Source organism: Aphelocoma coerulescens, chromosome 2, assembly GCF_041296385.1.
Source record: "Aphelocoma coerulescens isolate FSJ_1873_10779 chromosome 2, UR_Acoe_1.0, whole genome shotgun sequence".
Classification (NCBI taxonomy): Eukaryota; Metazoa; Chordata; class Aves; order Passeriformes; family Corvidae; genus Aphelocoma; species Aphelocoma coerulescens.
Genome location: NC_091015.1, coordinates 116,515,959 through 116,543,334, shown reverse-complemented (window position 1 = coordinate 116,543,334; position 27,376 = coordinate 116,515,959). Strand labels below are relative to the sequence as shown.

Sequence of the window (27,376 nt, the reverse complement as noted above, 5' to 3'; positions counted from 1 at the left end):
TTACAATTGTAGCCTTTGTTATTTGAGCCCTCAATCTGATTTTGTCAAGACTCTTTCACTGCTCAATTTTCTAAAGTAAATTATTCTGAAAGGTTGTGCAAATGCCATAAAGAGCAGCAATAGAGTAATGACTTTCTACGTAGGGGTGGTGGGAATCCATTTTTTTTTAAAACAGCAAAATCAAAATTTTCTAAGGCTTCTCAGATCAACAGTTTTCAATGACTTCACATTCTCAACCCAAAGGTGTAAACCCCCAGGAGCATGGCAGTGTGAGAGCTTTGCACTCCCGTTTGTGAGGAGCCTCAGTGAGCTGTGATTTGATATGCACCACAGCAAAAGAATTGCCAGCTGCCAGCAGAAAAGGAAAAGAACTGGAAAACAAAGTTTGAATTACTTTTGTAATTCATCAGCTAGGTATTAAGGAAAAGAAGAATGACTGATTCAAAGCCTGTAAGGAATTACTAGGTTTAAATTTACCTCTGGAGAGAATGAAATCACATCTGGAGCTTATTAACTTTTTCCACAGAAGCAGAGCATATTCACTTGTGAAATCTTAAACAGCATGAAATGATAGACATGTAAAATAAAATACAAAAAAACCAGATTCTCGTAAAAGATTTTGAAAATAACAGCTTTAGGCATCATAAGGACCATGGTCCTACAAAAGTTATTAAAAATTTTTGACATGGTTTATTCACTTCCTAATACTATTCTGCATATTCTCATATATCATCCAGTTTTGTTTTCTGCTGTACTTGAGAAGATAAGCCCCATGACAGTTTAAAGTTGCAGGTACCAAAACTGGCTGGTGAACTTCAAGACCATGCTCAGAGCACAGCCTTGGCTTGGGAAGTTTTCAGGAACAAGAAGAAATGCAGCCACCAAATTAACATGTGATATTTTGGATTACATTGCTTATTACCGAAGATTAAAAAGATTTGCATTAGCTTTTGGGTAGCTTCAGAGAATAATTCAAAGAGACAGGCTCAAGTTTCAAAAGCACCATGCTTAGGGAACCTTATCCAAGAGTTCTTTTATGCTGCAATCATACATGGCATCAGAGAAGGTACTGAAGCTCCATCCCTGTGAACACCACTCAGAGAACATGCCACACAAAATCCCTTCTGCACCCCAAATCCTTCCTGCTTCAGACTGCTATCATTGCTGTGCTTGGGCACTACTGGAGCACAATGCTGAGGACACAGGGGCTGTACTTTGTCAAGTATCATGACTGAGCACCAGAGGAAGGTTTCAGAGACAGCAGACAAGAGGAATCTTTTGCATCCCCCATCAGATGAAGCAATGAAATCAAGGAAAATACAGTACATTTAAGGAAGTTAACGTTTGTGGTTTACAGAGACGTCACTGCTGGATTTGGAGCACAGGAGGTCCATACAGTATCCCCCCACCACAGCCAGGGCATCTGCTCTGTGCACAGACCCCAGCGCTGCCACGCCTCATCTCAGAGCAGCTGCTGGATAAACAAAACGGAGCATCCAGAGCGTGCAGCCCCACAGACTGCCATGCCCTTACAGGGATTCCATCCATGGTTCCTGCCACCAGAGAATGTCTCTGATTCACAGCAGAGAGGCCTCATTGAGCAACCAAAACACTCCCGTCTGGTCATCAGCACTAACTGAGAAGAGGACTAATTTTAAAGATGCATAGCCTAGAAATTTAACCCAAGCTTCCTGACCAGGGTTAAATTGCCCAGGAGGCTGGAGAACTATTTCACCTCACCAAAGTCATCTTTGTTTCCCTGAGTGCCTCCTAATCCACAAAGTGTGTAAAATGTTCTAGCATTATAAGCATGATAGCGCTCTCCACTGAAAACAAAACCACAGCCCACCCTTTCCCCCCCTCCCAAAAAACCCCAAACCAAACCTAAACCTAACCTAGTAAAGAGCTCTGCCACTACTAAAAACAGAGATAACCCAACCCTATTCACCAGTGGCACCCACATTGTGAAAAACTCAAAGCACTCTGAATTTTTACACTACAAGGATGAAGGTTATAAGCTCAAGGTGATCCCTTTAGATATTTTATGCCCATTCCTCTCAGTGTCTCTAGTAAAAACACCATGTGTATTGTATAGGGCAAAAAGTCAGTCCAGAAAAGGCTACATGCAAGATGTGAATAAATCAGTTCATCATCTAAGTCATTAGAGCATTATATAGAGGGGAGAAAACACTTGCATATAAAAAACCAAATATTTTTACAAAGTACTTGGGAAAAAACATGCAGTAACCAGCTGGCCAGCAGCAGAGCTCTTTCAAGTTTACTCTTCAATAGAAGTCTTAATAGTAGGTTTTCAGCAATATTCACATTCCTACATTGTGAATTTGAGACATGCAGAACTTGAGAAATAAAAATTATTTACCTCTTAAAACAAACTACAGAAAGAGACCTGCACACAATTCACATTAGTGCATCAGTGCTTTTAAAGTACATTCCTCACATTTCACAATCAATTTTATCTTACACTCTCACTTCCCTTTTCAAAATTCCCATCACCAGGGATGGAACATGTATCAACATCACAGAAGATACCATTGCAACACACCTTCTTTTAAGAAAAAGTAAAATTAAGAAAGCATGTTTAACTTTTTCCCAAAGGGTCAAGAGTGCTAGGCAGCAAAAACCCCTCACCAGAGCTGTCACAGGGGTAAAGGTTTTTGAGGATCTGCACCAAATCTGCAGGAATGTGAGAGCCCTTCCTGTAGCCAGCTGGCTGTCAAAGGGTGATGGATTACTTACTCAGCCAAATTACAGGAACAACCAATTTTGAGGTGATTTGATTTTAAATCCTGGTTGTGACTCAAAACAACCACCCTTAACATCATCCTGGTACCACTATAAGAAACTTCTGCTTCCATTAGACAAAAACACCCAATCAAACCCTCCAGTTACGCCCATGTAAAGAGCAGTTGCACTTTGCCAGGATATATGCTGAACCCAAGATTAAACCAGAGCCTCTATCCACGCTGACTGACAAAACAGAATTTCACAACAGAAGTAGGAAGTAGAGAAAAGTCTCCATCTGGGTTGACCCATGGATACTTTTCCTCCACTTGTCTGTAATAATATATCCAAGTATACACAGCCAGAGCACAGTATTGGAGAATATGACATTTTTTATTAGTCCTTCATGTTTTACTATCTGTCCATGCAAAGATAACCACAGATCATATCTCATCAGATGCATAATGAGCCAAATTATTCTCTACTACTGTAAATCGGTGAAGGTCCATTGATTTCATTACAGGAGAGCAATTTACACTTGCAACAAGGGTGGGAGAATACTTCTAAATGAGGAAAGAGAACAAAACCCTTAATCGTGGGAAACCTAATTCAGGAACAAAATGCACACAGATCACTGCCTTTTTTTTTTTTTTTTCTTTCATCTGAACAGCTATATTTATACAAAATATTCACACTCAAGAGCTAAATAGTTTTAGAACAACTTACTGAGCTTCAGAGACTTTGACGACTCTCTGCAGTGTTTGCAGAGTTGAATAAAAGCAGCTTCCTTCCCCTGCAAAGCCACCAACGACTGGGACTCACTTGGCATTCCTAAAGCATTCCTCCCTCCATCCCTTAGCAATGATAGCCAGGGCCACTGACCACCAGCCACCCTATTCACCCTCTCCTCTGCAGCCACCACGGCTGACACTGCCAAATGCAATGCAGAAACCTGAGCAGCACCTCTGCTAATGTAATTACCAAATTGTCTGGTGAACTCTGTGCATGTGTTTTATAAATTTGGGGCAGGGGGGAGGATTCAGGAGGCAATAAGATACCCTGATCTCTCTGCCATGCATTGACTTATATAAGCTTCTAAAAAACGGAAAGAAGGAACACTTTAAAAATTAAAATATCAGTGAACTTTTACTCTATGAACTGATGTTTGTTTACATTTCCTCTTGGTATATGTTAATACATATCTTGCTACAATGTAGGCTACACAGGAAAACACATTTAAACATGGACTTACAGAAACTCCTTGTAAGTGAACAAATCGATACATCAGAAAATTACTTATTTTTATTTTATGACTTATTGTTTATTAATAATTTTCAAGCATATGAATCTAAAGGCACTATTTGTGAAATAGTATAATGAAGAACTATTCCTATTAAAGCTGATTATTTAGTATACACAGATTTAGTCTTACATGGAAACTTCCAAACCATCTCAACAGAAGTTACTTAATTCTAGTACACAGTATGAAAGTTAAAGGGAAGAAAAAAACCAAACAACCCAAAAAAATGGCTTCAACAGGCATAATGCAGTTTATTTGGCAAAAGTAGCATCTCACATATAATATTTTTTAAAAATACTTGAACAGATGCTTTTGATTCCATATTCAGCTCAGAAAAAGGCTGAGAAGATGCTGAAGGAAGATAGTTAACTAGGGGGAATCTCTTCCAATGGTCCTCCCAGACAATTGTCATTAAGAGAGACAATTTCTCTGCTGGGGAAGAGGCCACAAACATCACCCTGGATCCTATGGATCTCTGAGGATGGGATACTGGGAACACCAGGAGTAAGTTTGGGGGGACTTTTTGGTTGTTGGATTTTAGGTTTTGTTTTTAATGATGTGTGCTACTATAGTGTTTTTCCATCGACTGCTGCTGCTCCGACCAATGGGTTGTGTTGAACTGTTACCTTCTGAGAGGCTCACAAAAAGAGACAGGATGCCTCTCAGCTCCATACCAAGTACAACCTACCACAAAGGGAGAGAAATTTACCTCTCACAAAGCTCTAGCAAAAATAAATAATTATGTTAAAGTAATAGTAATCATCATCACTGGACTCAAAGAAGAAGCCCATCCCAGATGGGGAAAGCATATGGAAGAAGCTGCCAAGTCTGTGCAGAAAAGATCTCTCTCTGCCTTATAAAAGAAAGGATAATAGATCTCTCAGTATAAAAGCCCAACCTCCTGCTGTTGGAAGTAAGGATGTTTGGATTTGATTAATAACTACAAAAGGCTTTTCTCTCCTTTACATGAGTCTGTTAATGGTATATTACTTTCATTATCAGGAGGAGGTATGTCACTGTAGGAAGGAACAGAAGTTGCATCCCTCCCAAATGCTGCTTCAAGGCAGAGATTGTAACTGAGGCATAGGAGCCAGAGCCGGTTCCTGGGACACAGCAGGGCAGGCAGAAGCCCATGGATGCCCAGCAAGCCCATAATTAGCAGTCACTGCTTTTCTCTTAGCATCACCACAAAAGGCAACTTTAAGAAAGATAAAAAGCTCCCAAGAGCCATTCATGAATTTGAGGTACTGGTCTGAAAACTTGACAGCTAATAAAAGTCCTTCTCTGGCTACATTTTGTACAGGAACCAGGGGAAAAGGAGAACCTAGAGAAAGACAGCAGGCAGGAGAAATTGTTTAATAGGTAAAAAGAAGACTAAAACATAGAAGATAAGAGGGCTACTCTGTATTTTATCAACTGTCAACCTGGAAGAAACGTCCAAGTGAAAGCTGAAGTACTGCAGAGAGGGGCAGAAAAGGAACCCATGAACATGAGATGGTGATGGCAGGAAAGAGTCAAGAGAAGGATGCTCTGGACCGGCAGAGCTCCAAGCTAAAACCAGAGGAGAAGAGAATTAATTTATCCTGAAGAGTCAAAGTTTTTGTGCACTATCTGCCACACACATTCTGCAGCACTTTAGCATTATTCTGCTCGGTGACAACAAAACCTGGGCTATCTCCAGGCTGCCATTTAACCATGGTTAGAAGAAAAATCTCCAGAACTAGCATAGGAACAAGCAGCAGCATATCAAGGGTAAGTGCAAGTGGAGGATGTTTTCACCAGCAGTTGTGATATATTTATTCAATACACAGTAGATCTTTATGTTGCTGGCCAAAACACAATTCTTAGTTCAAAACATAGTACCCCATCATGGATGAAAGGAACTTTTATCTAACATGTTTTATGTGCAAAATGAAAATAAAAATAGTTAAGCTACTGGAATTCAGTGTATTCATATTCAAAAGTTCAGAGAATTTGAAATAATTTTAAAAAATATTTACAGAATAAATGTGATGAGCCAGAAAACTACTGATTCATTTGTGCCTGACATAAGAACAAATCTAACTTCATCAAAATGAAATAATTAAAATTTATTCCAGTAAATATGAACATTTGGAAAGTACACATCAGTAGCTAAAATGTTAACTTTATTGCAATGATTTTTTCTTCTCCCCATGAGACACTGTGTACATATCTAAGGTTGGCATCAGACATTCATTACGGGCAGGGAACATTTTGTAGAGGTTAAAAAGCAAAAGCTGTCTTTGGTGACCACTCTAGATAGCAACACCAAGCCAAATGACTCCATTTCTGGGACACTTCCAAATCAGTTCTCAGCCTATAACCATAAGAAAATGCAAAGCTTTTAAAGGGAAGCTCATTTTTTAAAACTTTAATGCAGTTTAAAAGATTTGTACCGGTAAGGGATCCAAACAGAAACAAGCGTTCCAATGCTGCTCCTGGGGTTCTGGGCCCTGTGTTTCCATTCTGATCCCAATCAGAAAGTTCCAGTGGGTCTTCAGCCTTCTGTCTCAACTTTAGGAGAGCAACAAAAACCAGAGCAGGCAGGAAACGAAAAGAGCTGGTTTACGCGAACATAGCATTTAAATTAGGAAAAGTGGGATACAAGGGAAGAATGGGAAACCATCCAGCCACTTTTGAGTCTGTGCAAAGACAGTTACCAGCCTCGGCAGCACAGCACCCCATGCAGCTGCCCAGGGCCAGCAAAGGGGTGGTACAATGGGATGAAGTCAGCAGTGAGGTGGGATCCAAGTGGCACAGGGCTGAGACAATGGGCAGAGCCCTGCCAGAGCCAGGAGAGCTTCGTGAGGGGCACCTGGGCTTCCTGCAGGCAGGACAGGAGGGCATGGAAGGACAGCAAGAGCTGGACACAGTGGGGAGGCACCAAGCAGAACAGCAGTCAGGAGGCCAGGAGCACTTAATCATGAAACAAGGGGAAGATTCGAAGGCGACATGCGTATGCAGTGGGGAGGGAAAAGTGCATCTGAGTGCTGTAACAAAACAACAGGTCAGGCAGAACCAGAGCAGGACTTCACGGGGAAACCCCACCAAAGAGTTACAGGTGCACTTCAGGAAGAGAGACTGCATTTGTCAATAAAAGAGCTCTCAGATTCTGTCTCATTTATTTCCTTTTTCTAATAGTAGAATGGGGGTTTAAAATTTTTCTTTCCTATTTCAAGCAGTAAGAATTTATTAGAAGCAATATTTTTCCAAGACAGTTTGGGACATAATCAGAGAATCATAGAATGGTTTGGGTTGGAAGGGACCTTTAAAGATCACCCAGTTCCAACCCTCCCTGCCATGGGCAGGGACACCTTCCACTAGACTAGGTTGCTCAAAACTTTATCCAACCTGGCCTTGAACACTTCCAGGGATGGGGCATCCACAACTTCTCTGGGCAGCCTGTTCCAGTGCCTCAACATTTTCACAGTAAAGGATTTCTTCCTAATTATCCAACAATCATAAATTCACTTAAACTCAAGTATGTAAGAGGGCCTTTTGACATTGAGACCACCCACATACCACATCTTAAGCAAATGTGGAGTATGTGCATGAACACTGCCTAATTTAATTCTGTGCTGGCCTCTGCACCTTCTGATTTACCTTCAGACTGCAACCTCTCATAATGCACACACCCTTCTCTCACCTACCTTCTTGCCATCAGGCTTCAAGCAACAGGGTTTTTCCCATTTTTTCTTATTTTAAGCTGGAAATTTTGCAGCAAGCCATTTTAATAATATACAGAGTAGCACCGGTGTAACATCAGCAACACTAAATTTTATATGCAAATACATCAAATTCCTACTACAACATATGCATGAAGTCATCAAACAGGCTGATCTGAGAGGTAGTGCAGCCACAGATTTTCCAAGGAACATTTCCTTTGTAGAAAAACTAAAGGACTATTTTCTCTCAACAATAAAATGACAGATATTAGGACTCAATACAAGTCAGGAAGAAATGAAGTGATTCCCTCACACAAGAAGCCTTTTTTTTCAGATCACTATCAGAAGCTCTAAATCAATCAAAGTTTTCTTAAGCTTTTTTTTCCCCCCCACCTTCATCCAGAAAAGAGAAATAGCAGTGTATTTCATAACAGGTGTCAAATTCTCATTTCCAAATATCCTAGAAGTGATTGTTTATTTTCTATTAAAATAAGGTAAGCAGATAAAATAAGCCCAACCAGGAAAGTTACCACTCCTGCACAGTCTAGTATTGATTAGCTCGTGGGAGCTCTATAAATACACTTTGGTCACAATACCACCTGAAATAACTCACTTGGTGGCATCACCATTTATCAATACTGCATTTTTCCTGCTCTGATTGAGCTATTTTGACAGAATGACAAAATTGTTCTTGAAATATTCAAAATTCTGATTATTGCATTTTTCTGAGAAGCATACTTTTTTTTTATTATTTCTCCTAGTACTGATAACATTTACATTTTCCATTGGAAGAAAAAGATTTGTCTTCATCGCTTCTCTTTGTATTTTGTTTTATTTTATCTTTTTCAACATTCAGCACAGCAAGGAAGACATATTTGCATGCTAATGAAAATCAATGCGAGAAAGCAATTAAATCAAACAAAAAGTAAAATCATCTCTGGAATTAATGAAACTCTTCTTCTCCTTTTAGAACATTAATTCAACACTGTCTTTTATACGCCAGTTGACTAATTGTCTACTTTTCCCTTAACCAAAATTATCCAGAGAAACAAACCTTCATGAATTCAACATTGTATTGTGCATCCTGAGAAAAAAAAAATTATAATTTTTTTTTTGGTATGCAAGGACATGTATGTTTTAACTGACAAATTTAGATCACAGCTCAGTTTTCCTAGGATCAAAAACTTTCAGATATGTGTTGCACCCTTATAACTTCAGAGCAGAGCAGAAATTTGAGAAGAAGGAAAAAACCATTACAAATGCTATTGCATATTCCAGTTCAGTCTAGTTTTATATTGCTATTTACACAGCAATCAGCTCCCAAATAACTCTGATTAACCTTGTGCCTACTTTTGTAAAGAGAATAGCTGCAAACATGCTTGGGCTTCAAGCAGAGGGGACTTAATGCAAGGGCAGGCAGTCTGGCATAGCAAACTAATAAAACCTGGATTACGTGTAACCTGCAAACTGCACGGCGGGCAGAGCAGCAACTTTTGGCCATTGCACTACAAAGTATCATTTCAGAAGGCACTCTGCTCCGGGTTTTACAACAAAATAAACTTCGAATTATTTTAATGGTGTGTATTTGGTTTTAATAATGCTGTTTAAGACTATATACTAAGTTGTGTAACTTCTGCCTTCAGACCCGGCAATTTCATTACTTTCCCCTATAAAAAGTGGCTTTAATAACTAAGCTTTTAAATTGTTTTCCCCATAATAAATAAATGACGTTAAAAGGCAGTTGCCAGCACTGAAGAGCTGGATCCAGTCCCACAGTTGACATTAAGGACATAGATTAGATCAAGCCAACAAAACACTTAAAGCAAAGGTTTTCCCTATTAGCTGTAGTAATTTTTAAACTGAGATACAGTAATATGAATTTAATGCCAGGTGAATGAGGTCAAACAAAGAAGAAATTATGTCAGCAATAACAGGCAAATTTGTACAATTTCATGTCTGCAAATTAGAGCAAGCTTTCCTTCAGAAACCATTTATGTCTTTATCAGCACAGAAGAAACGAAATACAATCACAACATCAAACTTGTGAGAACAGAGCTACAATACAATGATGTTTGTTATTATTTCTTATGGGCACATTATGAAGGAGGATGATAGCATCTCTTCCCAAACTAAAAAGAAAATTTAATGATAAAAGCAATGGTTTAGGTCATGAAACCAATCCTCTCAATCTCAGGACAGTAAAGTTGTCGTCCCCATTTCTCTTCCTCCAGTTTAAATGAACGTCCTTTTAGCAGCACATTTCTGGCTTATAAATTTCTGATGTCACATGCTACCATGGCACAGACCCAAGAGGTTGTGCAGCTACCAAAGACATCAATCCCCAGCAGAGCAAGAAAGGAGTTCAAGTCAGGTAACCAAAACCAATGCAAAACTGCAAATGCTAGCTGGGTCCAGCTCAAGTTTGTGTGGGAAAAAGGGACAAAAGTGTGAGAGAGGTGACCACACTTCTACTGTGACACAGGTGCTATGCCCACCATGCTGAGGAACATTAACAGCCAGGACCTGATCACACCACGGTCTGAAACGCTGACTGCAGAATGGTTTATGTTGGAAAAGGCCTCCAAGACCACAGAGTCCAATTGTGAACCTACTGCAGCCAAAGCCACTGCTAAACCACATCCCTAAGTGCCACATCTACACACCTTAAAAATACGTCTGATCTAAACTAAGGATCTTAGCACACTTAATCTAGTTAATTAATGTATTAGTGTATTCTCTCTCTCTCAAAATACACTACCCAACACACCAGCTGATGCCAAGTATCTGCCCTTAGTATTTACTTCCACAGTGCACTGCGTATTTGCTACCTCTGTCTTAAAAGAGAGCAGGTAGATGATCAAGCATTTTATACCTTAATTTTACTTGGAGATACCAAGTCTAAAATAGCTAAGTCTTCTAGATAGACAAATGCTTCCTCCTCCTCCTCCCAGCCCTTTTATTTATAGCTTTCTTTTTCCTTCAGGTTAAATAGGTTAGGAATAATTACATCATCTTCATGACCTGCACCACGTCAAACCATGAATTATTTCTGCTCTTTTCCACTCCATCTCTATTTTAGCACTTTACTTCTGTAATAGTGCATCAGGAATGATCAGGAAGCTCCAAATCCAATTTTCTTGTACCAGAACAACCTTTCCTACCTCATGTTCTCAAGACTTTGCTTTCCTTTTCAATTCCTATCACAAGCACTGCAACAGCTCTCCGAAGTACAGCAAAGCACCTCTCTTCTAGAATATCCTCAATTTTGCCACACTGGAATGCAGAGGGACTATCAGGCATTTGCTCTGCTCCTTCAGTCTCTTCTATGCTCAGCAGAGGGACCTGGTAGATGCAGCAACACAGTACTTACAAGCTCCCCCTGGTGCCACCACCACGTTGCCTGCTGTTCAGCACCATGACTTAAATCCAGCCTTTCTGAAGTTTTTCCCTCCTCTATAGAGCTTCACCATATACTATCTTGGACCCAGCCAGAAAGTACTGGTGCAGCTGTGCCATGAGGCCATGTTGGGGGACAAGGACAACTATTCTGGGACCTTGTCCCTCCTGTCAGCAGCAAACCATCTCCCTTGGCCATGAGACACCACCACTGTAATCCCAGCAGTGTTGGGCATGACAAGCATAGGTTCACAGCTCACCTCTCACAGATTCAAAGCAACAGTGAGTGAAGTGTCCCATCCTGTTACCTGGAGGCTGACAACAAAAGCCACCTGTAGGACCTTCGTGGTCAATTTTAGCCTCAGCTCAAAATGAGGTGTTGGTTATCATGCAAAGGGCATTTGTGTGTGGTGCAATGTTTGAGTTGATGACAGACCCAAAAAAAAAAATACTGCTTGCCCTTTTGGTCTGCAATTTTAAAAATACATTTTAATGGTACAGCAGTAGTTTAGATTTGGTCCAAATTTCATTATTTTATAGTGACAAAATGATTTAAGGGAAACAGAGATATTTCCAACTTTTGTTTAGAAATTGAAGTGTAGCCACAGCTTCTACATAGGTAACTACTAAACACAAAACACATAAAATATGTAGTGATCTACTGGATCACTGTAAGACCCAGAAGCCTCAAGTGATACAAACATGTTTGCTTTCATTGTCCACTCTAGAAGTGTGAAATTAAGTAACATGGAAAAGGAAACTGGATTTAACAATGTGGTATTTTAATTTTTTTTTAATTCAAAAGATAAAGAAATGTTGGTTTGTTTTTTTCTTTTCCTATAGAAAACAGCATTTAATAGTAAAAGAAATCCAGGTGTCTACTCCAATGCCATCATCCCTTGTGGGGTTGAGAGACCAAGTTTACACCTACATGGGAAGTTTAGAGGTTATCAAGTACACCAGCATCTCAAAATCTGAAGAAAATAAAAGGCAACAAAAGCAACAACGAGAAGTTATGAGCTGTCAAGAAAGTGTGTGTATGTATACACACTTAAGCCCCCCCACACAACTGCTGGCTGCCTTCCTTAGCCAAGTGAAATCAGCACAACCCAGCACTGGGAGGCTCCAGGGCTTGGCAGTGGAGCCCCACACTCAGGGGGGTTTCATCACCCATATCCCATTTCCATGGCTGTCCTCTTCAGCCATTGCTCCTGGTCCTTTCCCCAACACTGCAGACACATGGCCAGCCCAGCACCCCACCACAACAGCTCCCCATTTTCACATGGCCAAGGTACCATCTCGCCCCTCCCTCCTGGCACCAGATGTTTCCCATTAACTTTGTCTGCACTCAGCTCCCAAGTGTCAACTGGAAAGCCCAGACCCCAAATATTTTACAGATGAAACAACAACAGGCTCTTTGCCAATGACTCAGGCGTGGATCCCAGCCTCTGCTCCACACTTCTCTGGCAACTGGCAGAAAATAAGCCGAGAGCTGTCTGGGGATTTGTGTGGGGGACCTCCTCCACCTTGCAAGGGCAGGCAGCTCTGCAGCCCTCAGTGTAAGCAACGTGAGGGCAACACTCACAACCCCACTGTGTCTTTGAGTAATGGCAAAGGTCTGCAACACTCCCATGCAGGCAGCGAGGGAGGGGCTGGTGGCTCAGGCATGCAGTCACACTCAGCCCAGCCATGATGCCCACCCCACCTGCCTCTTTCCTCATCAGTCTCAAAGTGCTGCAAAGTGCCACACTGCTCAGGGTAAAAGCCTGTTTAAGTGGCCTCAAATGTCCCTTTAAGGAGAGGGAAAAATCACAGCCAGACAAAACCCCATTGTAGTAATAACGAAACAGTCCTCAGACAGCTCAGGTTTTCAGGTTTTCCTCTCTGCAGGTTTGCTGTTGTGCCCGCTTGACTAAATATTCTGAGTTCCTGCTTCTTCAGTATGGAGTGTAGAAAGTAAATCTGTGTTCAGTCTTAAGTATTTAAAAACTTTCTCAAACTGCTCCAGTTTCAAAAAAAACCCCAAAAAATTCTTATTGGTGCTTCTTGTCTCTGTTTCAGAACACTTATTATCAGGGCACTGGAGACATGATAGATTAACTATCAAATACTTTTCCATTCAAGTTAAAAATAGTTCAGAATGTGATACCCTTTTTAATAAAAAAAATAATTAAGTAGCATCTGACAGAGGGTTAAATATTACAAAAACTGAAATATTGAGAAAACAATAAAAATAAACACTGGAATATAACACGCTTTTTTAGAGAAGCATTACGTATTGGAAGATAGTCCTTTGACTGGATATTAATATTCAATACACATCTCAAAATTCATTACTTCTTAAAAGAACCCCACAATTAGTTTTCTAATTTTGATTTTATAGACGAACAGGCTGGTTTCCAACATGCCACATCAAACACTGTGAGAGTATATATAGGAACTAACCACAAAATATTCCAGGATCACATCATTGCCATGCTGGTTTAATTTCTTTTTATCCATGTGCTATTTTATAAAATAATTATTTTAGTTTCATGTGCACGTGTAAAACAGATGCAGTGTTTCATGTTGCCACTCCCATACTGACTGTACTGGAAAAAGTCTCACTCTAGATAAGCACAAGAGAAAGCAGTGCCTATCACAACTCCTCTTCTGTGTCCTTTATCCACACTGCAAGGGCGTTTAAGAAAAGGAACTGGAGTCTAATCTTTAAATTAAACACTAGATGGAGCCCACTTCCCAAGACTGAAAAATGAAAGCTCTCCTTGCAGCAAACTCCTACAGCCTATTGCAATATCTGGTCATGCATAAACATGACAGGACTCAAACAGCTGCAAAGACTGTCCTTAATGCAAAAATATATACTGTCCATCAATTATATCACTGCATAAAGGGACAGTCTTTAATACCAGGCAACTGCAAAGGAATTTTTATTTCTCTACAGATATATTAGTTTGGTGTACAACACCCACAATACTTGAAATAAATTAGGCACACGTGGACTTTTGTAATACCATATGACAAACGTAACGCTGGGTTGAGAGAACTATGGCCAGGTCTGACATCTCTTCATTTTGACAACAAACTGTACTGATTCCAACTATATGAAAATTTTGCACACATAAATTGAAATTAAATAGGAAGAATCCTTTTTCAGTCGGTTCGAATCAGCTCTAGCAAGAAGGCTCATTTGTGACGTTTGCTAAAATGCCGCCTCTCTCAAATGAAACATACCACACACTCAACTAGAGATAAGTGAGCTTTGGTGTTAAAAATAGGAATGCAACAACACCAAACCTCAGTACAACTATTCTGGTGAGAAAGGAAAAGAAAAATATAGAACCAAGTTGCCAAGATCCAAACTGAGCAGCCTCACGGATCCTGGATAACTCCATTTATCACAGGCTCCACCACAAACAACTGCCAGTTCTGCAGTATTTTGGCCCCACTCTGGACTGGTCTCCCAATGCAAAGGGCAGGCAGAAATTGCAGGCAGACAACCCTTGGCCCTTCCTTAGCTTGTGAAAGGACATGCTTGCAGGAACAGCTGGAAGCCAAGCAGACAATAAAGTTGTGCAAAGCCTCAGACCCACTCCCCAGCAATGCAATTCTGCTGACAGCCAGGCTATCACTGATTGCTTTAACCTTTGCTCAGTCCAGGCCACTGCCTTCACCTCACTCTTTTTCTAACAAACCCACGGTAATAGCTTCATCAAGGTTAAGATAAGCACAAAGGCAGTTATCTTTACCACTGAAAAATACCTTTTGCTCACAAACAGTGATCCATCCTGTTCAAACAAAATTAACCACAGCAACCCAGCTTACCTTAGGGCATTTTATGAACTGGCTGGGAGGAGAGACAAAGGGAAGTTATTACCTACCACCAACACAGATCCTAATGGCTATTCCCAGAAGGGAAAATACAGTGTCTGTGATGATCAGTGGAAGTTTTCTTTTTCCCTAAAGGGCCCTACTCATTCCTTATTTCTGAGAAAGGCCCACATAGCACATTTTCTTTGTCCCACATCCTCATGGATGAAAGCTGGTCTTTGGGGTCTTGCAGATTACTGTTGGGATGCTCTCAAACCAAGCAAAGCTCTTCAAACGTGAGACCTGCTGCTAGGAGATCGTGGCTGTGCTCACCATCACACTGACAAGCGACCGCTCAACCCCACAAAGAGCACGCACAGGACGATGATCACATCTGTTTGTCAGAGCTGGGGCTTGTGAGCAAACATACTGCAGCCATAAAAGCAATGGGCTTTGCAGCTGTAGCAAGCACACAGCCAGCTCAAACATTAATACTTCAGTCTGTGAATATGCTGGTTCAGTCCTATTACATTATGTTTGCCTATCTAAACTGGACATGTATCTGCTCCCAGATGGGAAGATTGATTGGTGTCATGGTTTTGTTTATTTTTTTTTTTTTGACAGTGGGTAAGCACCTAATAGCAAGCACCTAACATTTCCTTTACAACGAAATCTGAAAATAATAAGCAATTGTTTGACACTTGATCTAAAACCATCTGGGAGAACACACCCATGTACTTCCACGAGCTTCTGGTTCAATAAAACAGGGACTTTATTAGCAGGAAGTGTATCTCACCAACCACACAAACTGAGTGTCAGCAAAAGGAGAAGACAATCGAAATACCAGCTAAAGTTGTAGGTTTGACTAAATAGTAATGTTTAACTACTTCCTTATCACAGTCTTCCTATACAACTATAATTTAGGAACCTTTGCCACTGTAATTTTCCCTGCTTCATTTTCTTTACGGCTGTGCTTTTATGTGTCAGAATAAATAGTTGTTCATCAGCACTATTATCCATGCAACAGCTGAAAATAACCAGCTACGTGAAAAAAAAACAGAGAAGAACAAATATAAAGGCTTTGCATATGTATAAAAGAAATTAAAAGAAAAGGCAAATTACCCAGTGTGGTATCTGATGCTGGAGGGAAAGTGGACACAAAGCCACTACAGTTACACAAATGTAACTCTGAAAATAGACACTGTGCAGACACATGGAGCAGCATACCTACAAACAAGGTAAAGTTAAGCCTAAAATATAAAGCTTCCAGTTTCTCACAGCAATAATCCTGATGGCTTTCAGCCTCAGAACATGGAAGGGACAAAACTCTGGCCTTGCTGGGAGCTCACCCACTAAACCACACGCCATTGCAGCTGGGGCACGACTGACAAGAATGACAGCTCACTAAGTATGTGGGTGGAAGCAGATGGAATAGTGGTTAAAAAAGTGCAAAAATAAGCAAAAACTTTTTAAATCCCATTTGGAGCTACTAACTGTTGCTTTCCATATTCACCTGTATTGCCTCCAAACACAAAGGAGGAAAGTCAATCTGCATGTTAAGCTAATGCCCTTCCAGGAGAAACAAAACTCAAGCAAAAAACCAAAACCAGAAATATAACAGAAGAACTGAGATTGGGTAAACACTTAAGTTCATTCAATTGCACATTCACAAAGCATATCCCACTTACAGTGCATTTTGTACATTTTCTGTTTACTTTCAAGTGTTTGCCAGACTAACTCCAATGTTGCAAGCCATCTTCCTGAAAGCACAGAGACAAACACACTTGGAGGGTTATGTAAAACATTAGCAGTGCTTTGGTCCTCTGACATATCCACACTCCTCTTTACAGATTCACCTATTTCATCCTGAAAGGTTGTGTCAGTACCTAACTCTCTTCTCCCCTTCTACAGAAGCACTGTTTAGGTTCACATAACCACCCATGAGCACCTACATCACCTCGGGGAGCTGGCTCACGTGCAGTCTGATCATCCCACAGATTTTCATCCACCTCCTATTTGCACTCCCACACAATTTTTGAAAGACTGCAAACAGCCACATATCAATCACTAAAAAAAACCCCAAAACCCACTAAACAAAAAACCCCTGAAAGACTGGAAATATTCTGCATGAAGAATTTACTTCTCCTGAAGTCTCCTCACACAAGGTAAGTGGTGTGTTAACCAATATAAACAAAAGTCAACTGATTATTTCCAAAATTTTAGAGACAAGTTATACAGCTACCGTTGGCATAAAACAAACCGCATACGGCTTCTTCAGAAGCAGCAAGTGTCAGGTTTTAATTGCTTTGCTCAATTAAAAACCAAAAGCAATGAACACTCACAGACAGCCCTCCAGAATGAGCCTGCCCAGATGCTACATCCCTTTTCATCTTATAGCAGCCACCACCAGCTTGCTGTTACCACAACACCCTCCATGACCATGCCACTTAATGCTTCCAGCTCTACTCTTTTTCCCAGCATAAAAATCCCTCTAAATTCAAGTGGTTTTTAATGGATCACAAGATAATTCAGCTAGGAGGGACCCCACGAGGTCTCTGGTCCAGGCTTCTGCTCCAAGTAGGGCCAGCGGTGAGATCCAGCTCAGGGCTTTGTTCAGTCAGGTTCTGAAATCTCCCAAGGATGGAGACTGCACAGCCTCCCCAGGCAACCTGTGCCCCTATCCAGCTGTCTGTCCTCAGACAGAAAACATTTTACCCTTGTAACCAGTGTGAACTTCTCTCATTTCAACTGGTATCCACTGTCTCTTGGCCTTCCACAACTGAGATGAGCTTGGAATGATGTCACTCTTTTAGTGAAAAGAAATCACTCCTTATACTTTCAGCTCTGCTATTTATCTGTTTATGCAAAGTACACTTTGCTCTGTGATTTAGATTGCTGTTTCAGATTTTAACTTTGCTAACAGCATTTGCCAAAAATTCAAATATAACCAAATCAGAGTGAAAGTGAAAAACAAATCTAAGAATAAAACTTGGGTGGAAATGCTCACCCATGTGATCACATCAAACTTTCCCTGATGTGCCATGGTGATGGCAGCACTTCAGCACTCATTACTGCATTTCCAGATATCGAAGAAGCATCTCTTTATATAGGTGCAACATGACAGCCAATTATTCATGTAGATTACAAAATAGGCCAAAAAAGCAAGATACATGCTGGAGCAAAGCTATGAGGAATGCACTCTGCTAGTTTTCAGACTCAAAGAGTTTTGAGCCCCGTGTCCATCACAGTAAATATGCATTGCTTCCTGGGCCCAGAAGCTATTGCTCTTTCAGGCTCCTCAAGGCTCCTTAGCACATCAAAGGACAGCAATCCACAGCAGCAGTCACCTTACAGACCTTACTGCGACTCAGTCACCAAATCACCCAGTACCAGCCATGCAGAAGGCTTCTTAACTGCTCTCCTAAGCCATGCAGCTGAGGAGTAAGAGACAAAACTGGAACTAAGAGAGGAGGTAAATGCAGCAGTGCAACACATGTTCATGCTGCCTGAAAGGTCATATGATATGTGATTAATGCCATTATCCTCCAGGACTCTGGAAATTGCCCTGAGCAACAGCTTTCCGGCATAAGCTATGGATCAATAAAAAGGATTAAGCAACAATACTTCAGAAATGCTCGAAAGCAAAATACCAGGTTTTATCTCAAATTTTCTCTAAATCTGTCCCTGATAAGAAACTCCTAAGTTTGAGGTGCATCTTTTGGTCTCCAGCTCTTTACACCAGTGCAAGAACGCAGGTGACACAAACTGTGCACACTCAAGAGACTGAAAAAGGAGGAGGAGAGGGAAAGAGAGCCAGTGTCAACCTTCCCCCCTCCCCCCTGAAGGGGTGTGTACAGCTAAACCCAGCCACAATCTGTCAGCAAGTAGCCAGTGCCAGCCCTACGCTCACTCCCACACCTTACCCAGGATAGGGCCATCACCACACCAGGAACTCGCATCATTCTGGGAGAGGACAGACAGCCAACCCCGCTCCCAAATCACATTTGTCTTGTCCCTCGAAACTTAAGGCTGTGCATAAACGAGGTTGTCACCACACAAGTGAGAGGTGAAACAAGTTGTTTTCCCTAATTAAACCTATTAGTAGTAACGAGTCACTCCTGCTAGGTCTAAATAGCTCAGAGATAAATCCCAGGCTCCTAAGCTGCCAACCACCTCCCATCAGTGCTCAGAGGCAGCTTTTGTACTCCTCCAGACAACACTGGGTAAATACTACCACCTCCAACCATGCTCCTGGAGCAGATCTCCAGGTTGATAAATTCAAAGCAAATGTTTTCCCTGCAGCTGTCCAGTCACCTTTATTGACAATAAAGCCCAAAATGCCAAAACCTCCTCCTCAGGGAGCAACAGCAGATACCCCCAGATGAATATTCTGCAGGTTAGGTGCCTGCACACAAGGAAAGAGTATGACCCTGACAAAGCTTTGTGCTTTATTTTTAAAAAAAGAAACCTCACCAGAGACTACTTGGGATGGAAGACCTTTTCATGGAAAATTCTTCCACAATATTTAATGCAAACACACCATCAACACATCATCTCTTAAAAGTTCACACCACAGGCAACATCAGTATTAGGAGCAGTAAGGAGAATGACACAGTGCTTTTCTAAAAAGCCATCCAATGAATTAATCATCTTCTGTCTGAACTATTTGCAGAAACAACTGAATAAGCCAGAAAAGAAAAATTAAAATGTTCTAAGCTGTTGCTTCACAGTATGTCTTACAGAAAAGTAATTTTAAAATTATTACAAAGGCAATAACACTCAATCTCATAACAAGACAGTATTTCAAATTAATCCAGTGCATGTTAATTCCTTCACCTTTGCCAGTGATAAAACAGAATAAGAAAAAAAAATACCACTCCATCAAAAATAAGTTGAAATTCAGCAAGCTTTGCCTGTTGCTTTGACAAAACCAACACTGCAAACATGGCCTTAGCTTTCATCAAGCACAACTTCCAATACATAACATTCATCTTCTTTCTCCCAAGTAAGCTTTCACTTACTCCCAAGTAAGTGAAACTCATTTTGCAGACTCACCAAGATTATCCATATTCCAGGAGGCAGCCATTCATCCAGTTTGCGAAGTCCATGGTTTCAGCACAGTCATAGCCATCAGTAGGAGAATGAAGGGAAAAAGAAGAAAAAAAAAAACTCTTGAAATTCAAAACACAACACTACTGCTTTCTGTAAAAGCAAAAAACCCCAAAAGTTTCAGGTAACTCATTAAATGGACTGAACAGAAACAACCCCCCCACCCTCCAATTTACTGTAAAAAGAAATAAAAAACCCCACAATATCAATGTTAATAAAAGAATAATAATTACAGTCTAATAAAGATCTGTCAAGGCTGACTTCATAAGGAACATTTTGTGAGGGGGGAACATGTATATTTAAGAAAAAACAAACCTACTGTACCTCCCCCATCAGGCAGTAACAGGTGTGCAATATCACATACAGGAAAAGGTATATTATTTTCTCTTATTCTGCTGACATTTCAAAATCCTTGAAGAGGAGAGGTAACATTTGGCAAGGAAGTAAGGCAAAGCCACCACAGCAACTGCTCAGCTTCAGAATCCTCAGTCAAGGATGGGGGATTGGTAATTTATTCTTTGCAATTAAGGGGGCCTGCAGCCTGCCCCACAGCTGAATATCTACACTCTGTTACACATCTGCAAACCGTCAAGAACACCCAAGCTGAAATAACTGTTCTTTTCAATTTGGACTTTGAACAGTGTCTGAGTGACCAAACCCAGTGTGTGTCACTTCTCTCTTACTAATAAAAACCCAAGAAAGAATTTTACAGCTTTCCCAGGCTCAGCATTGATTTCTTTTGGCAACTGTTCCAAACAGTCGACCAATTTAGCATTTGGGTTTGGTTTTTTTTGCTCTTCTGTTTGGTTGGGGTTTTTTCATTATTATTCCTTTGGAGAGGAAAGGCTTCAAAGAGATCGGTAAAAAATGCCAATTGCTGTGGGTTAAACCTAAACAAACTGCATGTGTGTATGTAAGGGCAGATAAATGCTGTTCTTTTGACTAGAGAAATCAATTGCATGTGCAAGTTCAGGAAGTGCACAAGGTCCTGAGCACAGACAAGCAGGCGAGGAGAGTGCTGAAGCCTGTGACGGAAGGAAAGGAGGCAGTGAAGGAAATGCTGTCATCATCTCCCAGCAGCTCCGTGACCATCAGATTGATCACCAGGCCAAGGCTGACAAGATGCCAAAAGGCCAGAGGCCATTGCAAAGTCGCTTCCAACAAATTGGGATATATCTTCTCAGTTCACGTGTTTCAACCATCCAAATTCTCCAAACCAACTGTTCTCAGGAACAGTCATCCTCACAACTCAGTGCTCTTCTGCTGGGTCACAGCAAAGGGGCCCGAGGCCAGAGCAGCATTTTCGCCTCCAGAAATCTCAAGGCAACTCAGGAGGGCAGTGAGCCACCAGCACAGCCCCTGGTGTGGTTCCTACTTGATCCCTGCAGAAATCATGCCATATGAAGGCAAATTTATCTGTTAGAGTCAAAAAAGAAAACTAAACTGTCACAAGCAACTAATTTGCAGCTCCCCCCCCACCCAACAGATAATGGCTCATGAGTTAGCTCCTCCTCAGCCTTCACGGCCCATTAATAAGACAGCACGAAAGGCTGCAGAAAAAGGAAGATGACTGCTCACATATTTACCAGTTTGCTAAAAAACAATTTTTTTTGTTGCTGTTTTTGTAGGAGTGTTTTTACAGTAGGAGCCTTTCCAGTACCTTCATGTGAGGAATATTGGAGAGGAAAGGGAAAAGAGATTGCAAAAGATTTGCCTTCATTTCTGATTTCTCTTGTCAGTCTTGTGGACCCCAGTCCTTCCCCAGAGCTGCAACCATGCACCATTACTGTCAGTGTGACTGTAGTTACAGATTGCCCTCAAGATATTACCTGTCTTTTACCTCTGCCAGGGAAGCTGAGATGCCTGGGAGAACATTTTTACTGGAGCAGATATGACTTCAAGGTACTCCCAAGGTCTGCAAAGGCCAATGAGTCACCTGACTGAACATGGGACTTCATATTACTGAAAGTGAGATTTTGATGGTGGCATGGAGCAAGCTTAACAATGTTATCAGGATATGAGAGGTCACATGAAAGCAGATGTTGAGTAGGCGGGAATGGCGGGAAACGTGGTGTGCAAAAACGCAAGGAAGGAACAAAACAAAAATGTATGGATGACTCAGAACTGGCAGAATTCACGAAGGAGAGCTGCTGAACTGGTTTATTTAGAATGGGGAGGGGACAGGAGAGCAGCATGTCCATTGACAATACTGCAGATACATTTCTGAGTGAAAACAAGAGGTGGTTGTTGAAGTTTGACACGTTATAAGGGCAGCTTTCCATCATCAGCTCAGAAGGTTTGTGGGGGAAAAGAAAATATCACGATATGCCGTAATGGGATGGATGAACCAATGAGATGTAAATTGCCTTGAGCATTGCAGCAGCATCCACTGCCTACACTACATGCCAGTTTCTTGGGTTAGGGTGAGAAGAGATACATAAGAGCAAGACCACAGGGACATTCTGCATTTCCCCTGTTCCTCTTCACATACTATTTTTGCATGACGCTGGTTATGAAACTGAAAACGTTGGTTCAGCTTCAGGCAGCAATTTTAGGGTCAATTGCTTCTTCACCAGACACTGAAATCACAATTTGTCAAGCATCAAATTAACTGTGAATGTTTTAGGGGACAGTGAACTTGAGTTATGCATTATTATTGAGTCCCCTTCCTCAAAAGCCTGTCTTGTAATCCCTCTTGATATGGCAGGAGTCTTTTTTTTTTGCTAGAATCACACTTTAAGATGAACTCTGCAATTACACTACTTTCTTTTTGCTCCATCAAGTCATTCCTGACTGTTATGCACTCTTGAGAGTACAGATCTCAAGTGGTGGAATACACTTTCAAAACCATGTGAAGCATTTTATCCATTTATCACAAGAGTACATCAATATAGGTTTTCCAGCTGAAAGCATTTGACAGTTTCCTGAAAACTTTTATAGTTCAGCTTGGACTCATTCCTAACCCACAGACAGGGTAAAAGACTCATCTGGCACACCACAAAATAAGTAAGCAGTAAAGCCTTAATGAGGTTAGCTGTCCAACAAAGCCCCAAAAACCAGGGGTACGCATATTTCCCTAATTCTGACAGTATGCAGAACAACTACAAGCCTTGGTGCTGCAACTGATATCATTCTGTATCCAGCTGAATCAAACTGGTGTTTAAACGGCATTCCAGCCAATGCCCCAGCAGGCTAGGAAAGATGGACACTGGTGGAAATTGGAAAGCCATTGCTGGGAATGATGCCAGATTTGGATTTATTGTGTCACCTCCAGTAGCAATTCTAGGTCAGAATCAAACTTTTAAATTTTACTCTTCTATGCGAACGTTAGACAGTGGATATGAGAAACATATTCTTTAAAATGGAAAAAAACCCAAGTCCAGCAATATTCTGCAAGTTCTATAGATCTTCAGTTAATTTAAATGAGAAGTGATATTTCATATCCTGATGGGATGCTCATAAAACTTTCGGACATACATGGGTTAAGATGAAAAAAATATTGAATCAGTAGTGCTATGAAGATTTTACATTTAAGTAAGTGATACATGACAAAGTTGAGTTTGGTTTGTTGGGCCTCCATTTCAGGTCTACCTCACCAGCCTGCTATCTGACCATTGAGGTGCTTGTGAAAGTTTACCACACCACGAGCCATGAGCTACACAGCTGAAAATTCCCACTTGCCTTCAGTAAAGCAAAGGCAGCATTAAATGTCAGCAGCATCAAAATTTCCCCTTTACCCCTGAAATACAAAGCACAAGTGCTATTTGAGTGTCACCAAACACAAGCTGTGGTAAGTCTTCAGAAGGTGAGAAACTTCAGGTCTTAGCAAGGTTTCCCAGGTTCACCCGAGAACATGTCTGTGGAAAAGCTGTACACCTGTATGCAAATAAACACATACATAAACATTGCATATGTATATAAACACAAATGCAACATGCATACGTATAAATGATGTATAATTGATATAAAGTGGCTCATCACCCAGCAGGTGGCACTCATATCCTGAGCTCCCAAGCACTGCTCTACAGGAGGCACCATCTTCCTGGAGAGGTAAGGACACCATGGGCACAAAAACAGTCACCACCCTTTTGCAAGGCCTGATGTGTCAAGTCCAGCATCCGGGCCAAAATCCCATTTATCTTACTGGCCAGGCACCCCCTCAATTAATTCCCTCAACAGCTGCAAGACTCCCCTTTGACTGCTGCTGATTCTCAAGTGCTCCTGCAGCCTTTCCAGAGGAGCAGCATTTTGGGGACTGAAAGGGTCCTGGAATATTTTCCATATAGAAGCATCACATTATGATGTCAAGAACAATGCAACTAAATGTAAAGCTTCCTTCAGACTTCACCACTTCTTTTCTCCATTTAACACACCCAACCAGATTTCAGTTAGCCCTACTAATAATTTGGGCTTTTGAAGATCTTATGAATGAGCAAATCAGAACTGGCAGAGGAAATGCTGTTTTCCTTTGATTAAAATTAAAGACTTGTTTTCACCCAAGACTTAAGTGTCACCATCACACGTACATTCTTAATACACCTCCTTCTTCATCTGAGTGGTGCTTCAACTTCAGCTGAGTGGGTTTGTTTTTAAAAAAATATTTTCCTTTCCATTCAATATTCCACCCCTCTCCCTTCCCTCTTAAAAAAAATAAATAAAATCAGTTTAGAAGCATCAATTTGAAAACATCAGCTCTTCGTGGAGCAGTGCTGCTCCCCGTTAAGAGAATGCTTCGTGTCAGATTGAAAGATACCTTTCCAAGGTCATTTCATGTTCCAATGGGTTTGTTATGAAGTTGTGGAATAGCAGATAAGGTTGCATGAGATAGTAAAGTGCCTTCCTAAGCTAGTTCTGGGCAGTAATGTGCAACCAATATTTGAGCAAGGGACTTCAAGAAACTTCATATGCTGAAATAAATGCTGCTGCAGGAAGGACAGGAGTAGTACTGAGGTAGTGATAATTTGTTTCCCAGTTGAAAAAGAAGCCAAAGAAAAGGCCATTTTCTGGACAAATTTGCAGGAACTGCACACGTTTGTGGCACTTGGCAAACATTGGGTGCTTCTAGGAACATTAGGGGGTATCTCTTCAGCAAGTTAAAATACTCAACCCTATGTAATAATGAAGATTTGATGTTAAAAACTGCTCAATTCAGAATCAATAGTGATGCCTTCAAGTTACAAGAACAAGGATACAAGAGTAGCTCTCAGTACCAGGACTGATAACTTGCACGGTTAGAAAAGGGAGGGGGAATAAAAGTGCATATCTAAGAACAGTTCTTTGAAAATGTTGTAGTTACAAGTGTGAGGAATGATGATCCAGTATTTTTAGACTGCTTCTAACAGATCCCAAAAATGGAGGAAACCATATAACAGTATCCTCTTAGCAAGCTTTTAATACTGCCTGAGCCTATCCCAAACTCTGAAAGAAGGTAAGCATCTGGCAGCATACTGAATTGCGTGCCACCATTTCAGCCATCATACTAGGGACTAAATCCTTCCCTGGAAATAACAGAGGAACAAACATGCAAACTCCAGAGAGAAGGGGAGAAAAAGATCCTCCTCACAAATGGTTAGCTGCATCTTAACGTGGTTTAAAGCTTGGCGAAGGATCACCCGTTTGGAATACAAAAATGCAAGTATTTGGCATCGAAACAGCCCTAGCAAAAGGGCTGGGGAGCCTGACAGGATGTTTTTTCAAGTCCCAAATGAGCATTTTGGGGGTCCAACAGCCTGACAAGAAAAAAATTAGAAAAATGGCCACCCAGCACTGAACTATGCACAAAATGCAGAGTTTCGGCGCTTCCAGTTCTGCATTGCACCCTGCGCTCCCAGCCCCCCGCATTCCCACAGGCTCCCAAACGCCCCCGGCTCCCCCATGGCGCTGTCCACTGCCGGGGAGCGGGGGGGCTACAGTCCCTCGGCGCTATCTGCAACCACCCCCAGGGCTCCATTACTACTACTTTTAATTTTCCTGCTACTATCACTTTTCTAATGAATTGCTGTTACTACAGAAATGTAAATGTCGCCAGCTGAGCAGTTCGGGGTTTTTTTTAAACATCCGAAAAGGTAGAGAAAAGGGGGAGGGGAGGTGGGGAACACCTCATTAATTTCCACTATTAAACATTTTTAACGCTAAAGCCACACCGACTCCGCCGCCCGCAAAACCTTGCGGCTTCATCAGGACTGGCCCCAAGCCCCAAAAAGGAGCTTCAGCGCCCCATCAGCAGCGGCTGGGCTTACCAGCGGATGCTCCCCCGGCCGCGCTCCAGCTTGCGCAGCGCGGCCCCTCCGCGCCCCCGCAACCCACCCCCGCCGCGCACCGCCCGTAACTTTGCGGGCGCCGCCGCGTCCCAGCGCCCAGGCGGATCTTCCGCGAGAGATGCTGCGTTCCGCGGAGGGCAGAAAGGCGGGAAGGGCAGCTGAGGGACAGGGTCCGGCAAGAGCCGTACCCCGCCTGCGGCACTCCCGCACCGCACCGCCTGGCGCCGCGCATCCCGCGCCGCACCGCGGGCAGCAAGTCCGCCCCGACACCGGAGCGGGGGCAAACCCTGCCCGGGGACCCCCGAAACGACCCACGGCGGGGACGAGTGGGGTCACGGGACAGCCCGTACAGCCAAAAGGAAGAACGCGGAGAGGGGAATGGAAAGAGGCGAAGAGACGCCCCCGCGCCGCAGCCCTGCCGCCCCAGCCCTCCCTCCCCGCGCAGCGGCGCGGAGCGATGCGCAGCGGCAGCGCGCCCCGCGGGGCCAGCGCACGCCCCTCGGCCCTCCCCGCTGACCTCAAGCCAAGGACAGCTCGGCGGTCCCGCTGCGCATCGCGACCCGCGGGCCCCGCTGAACGGAGCCAGGCCAGGGCGGCAGCAAGGGCGGCCGGGGAAGCGAGGGGAGCGGGGGCTCCTCACCTGAGCCTGTCCCGGGAGGTGCTCTCTGCCGCCGCCGCGGGAGGGACGCGGCTCCTGCCTCTCTCCACAAAAAAGGCTGGCGCGGACAGCCCCGGCCCGGCGAAGTTACGTGCCGTCGCGGAGCCGGGCTCCCACCTGCAGCGCCCGTCAGACTCCGGCAGCCGGCACGGCTCGGCTCGGCACAGCTCGGCTCGGCACCGCACGGCTCGGCCCGCCCCCCTCCTCCCCATTGGAGCCGCCGCCGCCCCGCCTCCGCCCGCCCGCCCGCCCGGAGCGCCCGCGGGGGCGGCGGTGGGCAGCGAGCTCCGGGACCCTCTTGCCCGCGGAGCTGGCGGCCGGGGCAGGTGAGGAGCCGTGCGAGGCAGCAGCTCCTCTTGCCACGCCGCCACGGCCCTTGGTTTGTGGGGCTTTTTTTGGTGTTTTTTTCCTTTTC

At 42.6% G+C, this 27,376-nt stretch overlaps 1 protein-coding gene across 24 annotated transcripts in view; it reads right to left on the bottom strand.

Annotated features, from left to right (window-relative positions):
* EPB41L3 (erythrocyte membrane protein band 4.1 like 3) overlaps positions 1-27,122 on the bottom strand; it is a 143,933-nt gene extending 116,811 nt beyond the window's left edge. For 8 of the 24 annotated variants that reach the window (XM_069004508.1, XM_069004498.1, XM_069004502.1 and 5 more), the window contains exon 1: positions 19,990-21,839. The gene's annotated coding sequence lies outside the window, so the exon portion shown is untranslated. Of the gene's footprint in view, positions 1-19,989; positions 21,844-26,943 lie in introns of those variants that run through there. The other 16 variants (XM_069004486.1, XM_069004491.1, XM_069004490.1 and 13 more) reach the window with 8 other exon arrangements.
* Positions 27,123-27,376: the final 254 nt, after the last annotated feature.